The 9,631-nt window shown below is 46.5% G+C and overlaps 1 pseudogene; it reads left to right on the top strand.

The window, feature by feature from the left end:
• The first annotated feature begins 6,607 nt into the window (after positions 1–6,607).
• Positions 6,608–9,631, top strand: part of LOC123743722 (2-acylglycerol O-acyltransferase 2-A-like) — a 46,907-nt pseudogene continuing 43,883 nt past the window's right edge.

Raw genomic sequence — 9,631 nt, 5'->3', positions numbered from 1 at the left:
AACCATCTCTGCAGCAATCCACCAATCAGGCGATTATGGTAGAGTGGCCAGACGGACGCCACTCCTCAGTAAAAGGCACATAGCAGCTCGCTTGGAGTTTGACAAAAGGCAGGTAAAGGACTCTCAGACCATGAGAAACAAGATTCTCTGGTCTGATGAAACCAAGATTTAACCTCACTAGGGTAGGGGGCACTATTTTCACCTCCGGATGAAAAGCATACCCAAAGTAAACTGCCTGCTACTCAGGCCCAGAAGCTAGGATATACATATAATTAGATCTGGATAGAAAACACTCTAAAGTTTCCAAAACGGTTAACTTCTCAGGGCTACGTGGGACGCTACCGTCCCACCCACGGTTCACACTATTCAACAGCCAGTGAAAAATCAGAGCGCCAAATTCAAAACAACAAAATGTCATAATTCAGAGTTCTCAAACATACGACTACTTTACACCATTTTAAAGATACACTTCTCCTTAATGTAACCTCATTGTCCGATTTCAAAAAGGCTTTACGGCGAAAGCATAAAGTTAGATTATGTTAGGACAGTGAAAACACAAGAAAAACCACACAGCCATTTTCGAAGCAGGAGAGGGGTCACAAAAACATAAATTCAGCTCAAATTAAGCACTAACCTTTGACGATCTTCATCAGATGACACTCCTAGGACATCATGTTACACAATACATGTATGTTTTGTTCGATAAAGTTCATATTTATATCCAAAAACAGCATTTTACATTGGCGCGTGATGTTCAGAAAATATTTTGCCTCCAATACTGACGGTGAATCAGCACAACAATTTACAAAAATACTCATCATAAATGTTGATAAAATATTAAACTGTTATTCAAAGAATTATAGATGAACATCTCTTCAATGCAACCGCTGTGACAGATTTCAAAAAAGCTTCACGGGGAAAGCACACTTTGCAATAATCTGAGTACGGCGCTCAGAAAACAACATCAGGCAATACAGATACCTGCCATTTTGAAGTCATCTAAAATCATAAATAGCATTATAAAATATTCACTTACCTTTGATGATCTTCATCAGAAGGCACTTCCAGGGATCCCAGGTCCACAATAAATGTTGTTTTGTTCAATAAAGTCCATAATTTATGTCCAAATACCTCCTTGTTGTTTGCGCGTTCAGTAAGCTACTCCAAATGTATGGAAGCACGGCCAAAATGTCACGACGAAAAGTCAAAAAAAGTTATATTTACGTTCGTTGAAACATGTCAAACATTGTATAGCATCAATCTTTAGGGCCTTTTTAACTTAAAACTTCAATAATATTCCAACTGGACGATTCCAATGTCTTGAAAAACGTTATGGAACACAGCTACCCCTCACGTGAATGCGCGCCAATGAACTCATGTCATTTACTGAGTCACTAACTTCCAGGTCCTCTTGTTCGCTCTGTGTTCACCGCAAAAGCCTGAAACTAGGTTCTAAAGACTGTTGACATCTAGTGGAAGCCTTAGGAAGTGCAAAATGAATAAGTCACTGTGTGTTCGACAGGCAATGACTTGAAAAGACTACAAGCATCAGATTTCCCACTTCCTGGTTGGATTTTTCTCAGGTTTTTGCCTGCCATATGAGTTCTGTTATACTCACAGACATCATTCAAACAGTTTTAGAAACTTCAGAGTGTTTTCTATCCAAATCTACTAATAATATGCATATCCTACGTTCTGAGCCCGAGTAGTAGGCCGTTTAATTTGGGCACCTGATTCATCCAAATTACTCAATACTGCCCCCGGTCCCAGAAAGGTTATAATAATGTCTGTGAGTATAACAGAACTGATATAGCAGGTGAAAACCTGAGAAAAATCCATCCAGGAAGTGGGATTTTTTCATGTTTGTAGTTTTCTATTGAATGCCAATGCAGTATCCATTGACTTAGGACTCAAATTGCACTTCCTATGGCTTCCACTAGATGTCATCAGTCTTTAGACATTGTTTCAGGCTGAGGGAGTAAAACCACTTTGAATGAGTGGACCATTCAGTGTCCCAGAGGTTTTTCATGCGAGCGACCGAGAGCACGCCTTTCTTGTTTTCCTTTTATATTGACAAAGCTATTGTCCGGTTGAAATGTTATTGATTATTATGACTAAAAACAACCTGCGGATTGATTATAAACATCGTTTGACATGTTTCTATGAACTTTACTGATACTTTTCGGATTTGTCGTCTGTCTGTTGTGACTGCCTTTGAGCCTGTGGATTACTGAACAAAACGCGCAAACAAAACTGAGGTTTTTGGATATAAAGAGGGACTTTATTGAACAAAACAAACATTTATTGAGTAAATGGGAGTCCTGAGAGTGCAACCATATGAAGATCATCAAAGGTAAGTGATTAATTTTACCACTATTTCTGACTTGTGTTACTCCTCTACTTGGCTGGTAACGGTTTGTAATGATTTGTCTGCTGGGCGATGTTCTCAGATAATCACATGGTTTGCTTTCGCCGTAAAGCCTTTTTGAAATCTGACACCGTGGTTGGATTAACAAGAAGTTCATCTTCAAAGCCATAGATAACACTTGTATGTTTTATGAATGTTTGTTATGAGTATTTCTGTTTTTGAATTTGGCGCTCTGCAATTTCAATGGATGTTGGTCAGGTGGGACGGTAGCTAATGAGGTTAACTCTTTGGCCTGAATGCCAAGCGTCACGTCTGGAGGAAACCTGGCACCATCCCTACGGTGAAGCATGGTGGTGGCAGCATCATGCTGTGGGGATATTTTTCAGCGGCAGGGACTGGGAGACTTGTCAGGATCGAGGGAAAGATGAATGGAGCAAAGTACAGAGATCCTTGATGAAAACCTGCTCCAGAGCGCTCAGGACCTCAGACTGGGGTGAAGGTTCACCTTCCAACAGGACAACAACCCTTCAGGTGGTTATTTAAAAAATATATATATTTCACCGTTATTTAACCAGGTAGGCCAGTTGAGAACAAGTTCTCATTTACAACTGTGACCTGGCCAAGATAAAGCAAAGCAGTGCAACACAAACAACACAGAGTTACACATGGAATAAACAAATATACAATCAATAATACAGTAGAAAAATATACAGCATGTGCAAATGAGGTAGGATAAGAGAGGTAAGGCAATAAATAGGCCATGGTGGCAAATTAATTACAATATAGCAATTAAACACTGGAATGGTAGATGTGCAGAAGATGAATGTGCAAATTGAGATACTGGGGTGCAAAGGAGCAAAATAAATAAATAAATACAGTTTCTGTACAGCACTTTGAGATATCAGCTGATGTAAGAAGGGCTATATAAATACATTTGATTTGATTTGAGTATGGGGATGAGGTAGATTGGATGGGCTATTTACAGATGAGCTATGTACAGGTGCAGTGATTTCTGAGCTGCTCTGACAGCTGGTGCTTAACCACTCTAATCCCCCTAACCCTAACCACCCTAATCCCCCTAACCACCCTAATCCCCCTAACCCTAACCACCCTAATCCCCCTAACCCTAACACCCTAATCCCCCTAACCACCCTAATCCCCCTAACCCTAACCACCCTAATCCCCCTAACCCTAACACCCTAATCCCCCTAACCACCCTAATCCCCCTAACCCTAACCACCCTAATCCCCCTAACCCTAATCACCCTAATCCCCTAACCACCCTAATCCCCCTAATCCTAATCACCCTAATCCCCCTAACCCAACCAAGCTAACACCCTAATCCCCCAACCCTAATCACCCTAATCCCCCTAACCCTAACCATCCTAACCCTAACCCCTAATCCCAACCATCCTAATCCCCTAACCACCCTAATCCCCCTAATCCTAACCATCCTAATCCCCCCACCACCCTAATCCCCCAACCCTAACCATCCTAACCCTAATCCCCTAATCCTAACCATCCTAATCCCCCAACCACCCTAATCCCCTAACCCCTAACCATCCTAACCCTAATCCCCTAATCCTAACCATCCTAATCCCCCAACCACCCTAATCCCCTAACCCTAACCACCCTAATTCCCCTAACCCTAACCATCCTAACCCTAATCCCCCTAACCCTAACCATCCTAACCCTAATCCCCCTAATCCTAACCACCCTAATCCCCTAATCCTAACCACCCTAATCCCCCTAATCCCAACCACCCTAATCCCAACCCTAACCATCCTAACCCCAATCCCCCTAATCCTAACCATCCTAATCCCCTAACCACCCTAATCCCCCTAACCCTAACCACCCTAATTCCCCTAACCCTAACCATCCTAACCCTAATCCCCTAACCCTAACCATCCTAACCCTAATCCCCCTAATCCTAACCACCCTAATCCCCCTAATCCTAACCACCCTAATCCCCCTAATCCTAACCACCCAAATTCCCCTAACCCTAACCTCTAGCCGACTCTTCTCTGTATCCATCAATGATGTCGCTCTTGCTGCTGGTGATTCTTTGATCCACCTCTTCGCAGACGACACCATTCTGTATACTTCTGGCCCTTCGTTGGTCACTGTGTTAACTAACCTCCAGATGAGCTTCAATGCCATACAACTCTCCTTCCACGGCCTCCAACTGCTCTTAAATGCAAGTAAAACTAAATGCATGCTCTTCAACCGATCGCTGCCCACATCTGCCCGCCCGTCCGTTCTGACTTAGAATATGTGGACAACTACAAATACCTGGGTGTCTGGTTAGACTGTAAACTCTCCTTCCAGACTCACATTAAACATCTCCAATCCAAAATTAAATCTAGAATCGGCTTCCTATTTCACAACAAAGCCTCCTTCACTCATGCTGCCAAACATACCCTCGTAAAACTGACCATCCTACCGATCCTTGACTTCGGCGATGTCATTTACAAAATAGCCTCCAACACTCTACTCAGAAAATTGGATGCAGTCTATCACAGTGCCATCCGTTTTGTCACCAAAGCCCCATAAACTACACCCAAATTCCCCTACAGATAGCAGATGTTCTGAAAGAGCTGCAAAACCTGGACCTGTACAAATCAGCCGGTCTAGACAATTTGGACCCTCTCTTTCTAAAATTATCCACCGCCATTGTTGCAACCCCTATTACCAGCCTGTTCAACCTCTCTTTTGTATCGTCTGAGATCCCCAAAGATTGAAAAGCTGCCGCGGTCATCCCCCTCTTCAAAGGGGGTGACACTCTAGACCCAAACTGCTACAGACCTATATCCATCCTGCCCTGCCTTTTTAAAGTCTTCAAAAGCCAAGTCAATAAACAGATCACTGACCATTTCGAATCCCACCGTACCTTCTCCGCTATGCAATCTGGTTTCCGAGCCGGTCACGGGTGCACCTCAGCCACGCTCAAGGTCCTAAATGATGTCATAACCTCCAACAATAAAATACAGCACTGTGCAGCCGTCTTCATCGACCTGGCCAAGGCTTTCGACTCTGTCAATCACCGCATTCTTATCGGCAGACTCGACAGCCTTGGTTTCTCAAATGACTGCCTCGCCTGGTTCACCAACTACTTCTCTGATAGAGTTCAGTGTGTCAAATCGGAGGGCCTGTTGTCCGGACCTCTGGCAGTCTCTATGGGGTGCCACAGGGTTCAATTCTCGGGCCGACTCTTTTCTCTGTATATATCAACGATGTCGCTCTTGCTGCGGGTGATTCCCTGATCCACCTCTACGCAGACGACACCATTCTGAATACTTCTGGCCCTTCTTTGGACACTGTGTAAGTTTTTGGGTTTTATTAATTTATTGCCACTGTACAGCATGATTGTTTCGGGTTTACTAATGCATTAGTTCTATTAGCTATGATGACTATGACATTAGTTTAGCTAATATGGGGACAACGATGTAGGCTGTGTGTAGCGGTTATGATATGGTTTGGCTTGGAAAGGTGTTTTCGTCTGGTCACGTACAGCTGATGTGTTGTGCATTGAAGTCCACAAGCAAAGGGAAAAGGTGAGTGGAGGAGAGTGCATAGTCGCAAGAAGGAATACAACATGGCTGCTATGAAATTGAGCTGTGTTTAAAGGGATGAATTCATTCCGCTGATTCTGTTGAAAACAGGGATAAACATACCTTGAATTTGTCCAATAGAAACTCTCATTTGCAACTGTTGGGCTAATGATTGCACCCTACATCAACTAGATGCAGGCAAAAGAGTGTACATGGTGTTATTGAATGTGTCACTGTCTGTCCATGTGTCACCACTGTCTGTTGCCTCAACATTTTATCTCGATCTGTGTGGACCTACGTTGTAAACTTTCCTTCATAGGCCAGGTTGTATCAACCTCATGATGGATATAGAGAAAATTAGAGTATCATGTAGTAGCCTAAACCTATCGCTGCGACGTTGAACTGGGTAAACGGAATATGAAGGAGAGTCATCCCAATATGCTGTAATAGAAATAAGGCCATGCTCATTAAAAAAAAATGAATCGTCCTCCCCTCATCTTAAATGGCACCAACCACCACTGATAGTTAACTGCTTCTTGTTACTATTCTGGCTGAAGTGACTACAGCAGGAGTCAAATAAATCCTGTCCTCCCGACCTCTCCTCTGATTGGTTGATGCTTTCCACCTCTCCTCTACTTTTATTGGTTGATGTGGTTCTATTCAAGGAGGAGGGTGGTGACATGAGAGGAGGGTCCATTGAGGCAAGCTGTTCTGTTAGTTCTCAAGTTTGTTTGCAGAGTTTAACTCCATTAGGAAGGTGAACAAGAGACCAGCAACAACCGAATAACAGAACTTCCACACGAACCTTTAGTTTCAGACCTTTGAGTTGCATGAAATCAGGAGCTTTCACTCAAAACAGCACCGTGTTTCCTCATACACACACACAGAAAGACAGAGACAGACTAACCCTCACCTTGTAGCCGGAAAGGTTGTGTCTTTCCGGGAGATGAAGATCCAGTTCGCTCCGCTAAACATCCCGCTGCGGAGGAGACTCCAGACAGCTGCTGTGCTGCAGTGGGTTTTCTCTTTCCTGGCGCTAGGTAAGTCTCTCTCTTTCTGTGTTTGTGTGTGTGTGTGTGTGTGTGTGTGTGTGTGTGTGTGTGTGTGTGTGTGTGTGTGTGTGTGTGTGTGTGTGTGTGTGTGTGTGTGTGTGTGTGTGTGTGTGTGTGTGTGTGTGTGTGTGTGTGTGTGTGCGTGTGTGGTGTGTGTGTGTGTGAGAGACAGGGGTTCATTACGCTGATGTTAGTGTGGAACTGCTGTAAAGTTTCGCTACACTCACATTAACATCTGCTAACCATGTGTATGTGACAAATAACATTTGATTTGAAGGGTAAATCAATCCATTTGTTGCTAAATAGAGTAAATAGTCACTGTGATTAGGCTAACTCTGATTAGGCTAACTCTGATTAGGCTAACTCTGATTAGGCTAACTCTGATTAGGCTAACTCTGATTAGGCTAACTCTGATTAGGCTAACTCTGATTAGGCTAACTCTGATTAGGCTAGAGAGAGATTATTTCTCAGCAAAAGTAGGTAACGCAAAAGCTTGCACAAATTAATCAATATCTTTATTGACTGTCTGGTCTAAGGTCAGTTTAGTGTCTGTCCCCATGATGGTTAGACTGGTCCTAGATCAGTGGTTAGGACTGGTCCTAGATCAGTGGTTAGGTTAGTGTCTAATGGTTCAGGTTAGTGACTGGGGCGGGGGTCTGGTCCTAGATCAGTGGTTAGGACTGGTCCTAGATCAGTGGTTAGGTTAGTGTCTAATGGTTCAGGTTAGGACTGGGGCAGGGGGATCTGGTCCTAGATCAGTGGTTAGGACTGGTCCTAGATCAGTGGTTAGGTTAGTATCTAATGGTTCAGGTTAGGGCTGGGGCAGGGTCTTCCTTCATTTAGTGTTGGTTAGTTGGCTGGGCAGGGGATCTGGTCCTGTCAGTTCATTAGGGCTGGGGCAGGGGGATCTGGTCCTAGATCAGTAGTTAGGTTAGTATAGTGTAACGGAGTGATAATCTAGGAACATCTTGACATGCCACTAATGGCATCGTGGAAGAGGTTCCTTTTGGTGAACCCACGCTGGTGGCCACGTGTGTTGGTGAGCAGAGGACTGCTGGTGGGAGCCCAGTAAAGGGGGCAGTGGAGAAGCCACGCTGGTGGCCACGTGTGTTGGTGAGCAGAGGACTGCTGGTGGGAGCCCAGTAAAGGGGGCAGTGGAGAAGCCACGCTGGTGGCCACGTGTGTTGGTGAGCAGAGGACTGCTGGTGGGAGCCCAGTAAAGGGGGCAGTGGAGAAGCCACGCTGGTGGCCACGTGTGTTGGTGAGCAGAGGACTGCTGGTGGGAGCCCAGTAAAGGGGACAGTGGAGAAGCCACGCTGGTGGCCACGTGTGTTGGTGAGCAGAGGACTGCTGGTGGGAGCCCAGTAAAGGGGGCAGTGGAGAAGCCACGCTGGTGGCCACGTGTGTTGGTGAGCAGAGGACTGCTGGTGGGAGCCCAGTAAAGGGGGCAGTGGAGAAGCCACGCTGGTGGCCACGTGTGTTGGTGAGCAGAGGACTGCTGGTGGGAGCCCAGTAAAGGGGGCAGTGGAGAAGCCACGCTGGTGGCCACGTGTGTTGGTGAGCAGAGGACTGCTGGTGGGAGCCCAGTAAACGGGACAGTGGAGAAGCCACGCTGGTGGCCACGTGTGTTGGTGAGCAGAGGACTGCTGGTGGGAGCCCAGTAAAGGGGGCAGTGGAGAAGCCACGCTGGTGGCCACGTGTGTTGGTGAGCAGAGGACTGCTGGTGGGAGCCCAGTAAAGGGGGCAGTGGAGAAGCCACGCTGGTGGCCACGTGTGTTGGTGAGCAGAGGACTGCTGGTGGGAGCCCAGTAAAGGGGACAGTGGAGAAGCCACGCTGGTGGCCACGTGTGTTGGTGAGCAGAGGACTGCTGGTGGGAGCCCAGTAAAGGGGGCAGTGGAGAAGCCACGCTGGTGGCCACGTGTGTTGGTGAGCAGAGGACTGCTGGTGGGAGCCCAGTAAAGGGGGCAGTGGAGAAGCCACGCTGTTAGCAGCATTCTTCTATCCATTATAAAAGCTGGAGGTAGTTCAGATTCTATAGAGAGAATTCCAGACTTCCTGTGTTTTCTGGTCCATTTCATTGGCTCTCTCTGGACTCCCTGACCTCTCAATGATCTGATCTGTCTCACCCTCTTCGTCTCACCCTCACCCCTCACCCCTCACACTCACCCCTCACACTCACCCCTCACCCTCACCCCTCACCCCTCACCCTCACACTCACCCCTCACCCTCACCCCTCACCCCTCACCCTCACACTCACCCCTCACCCTCACCCCTCACCTCACCCCTCACCTCACCCCTCACCCTCACCCCTCACACTCACCCCTCACACTCACCCCTCACACTCACCCCGACACTCACCCCTCACACTCACCCCTCACCACTCACCCCTCACACTCACCCCTCACCCTCACCCCTCACCCCTCACCCTCACCCCTCACCCCTCACCACTGTCTCCGCTACGTCTCAGCAGTGAAGCGGGGTCACCTTGGTAGGATAAGGGACAGGGTACTGTGTATGTGTGTGTAGAGGGCAGTGGGTGAGAGTGCATGGCTGGCTTACGCCCACTTGGCTCTGCTCACACACACACACACACACACACACACACACACACACACACACACACACACACACACACACACACAAAACACACACACACACAC

The sequence above is a fragment of the Salmo salar genome, chromosome ssa07, assembly GCF_905237065.1.
Source record: "Salmo salar chromosome ssa07, Ssal_v3.1, whole genome shotgun sequence".
Classification (NCBI taxonomy): domain Eukaryota; kingdom Metazoa; phylum Chordata; class Actinopteri; order Salmoniformes; family Salmonidae; genus Salmo; species Salmo salar.
This window is presented reverse-complemented; position numbering and strand designations above follow the sequence as displayed.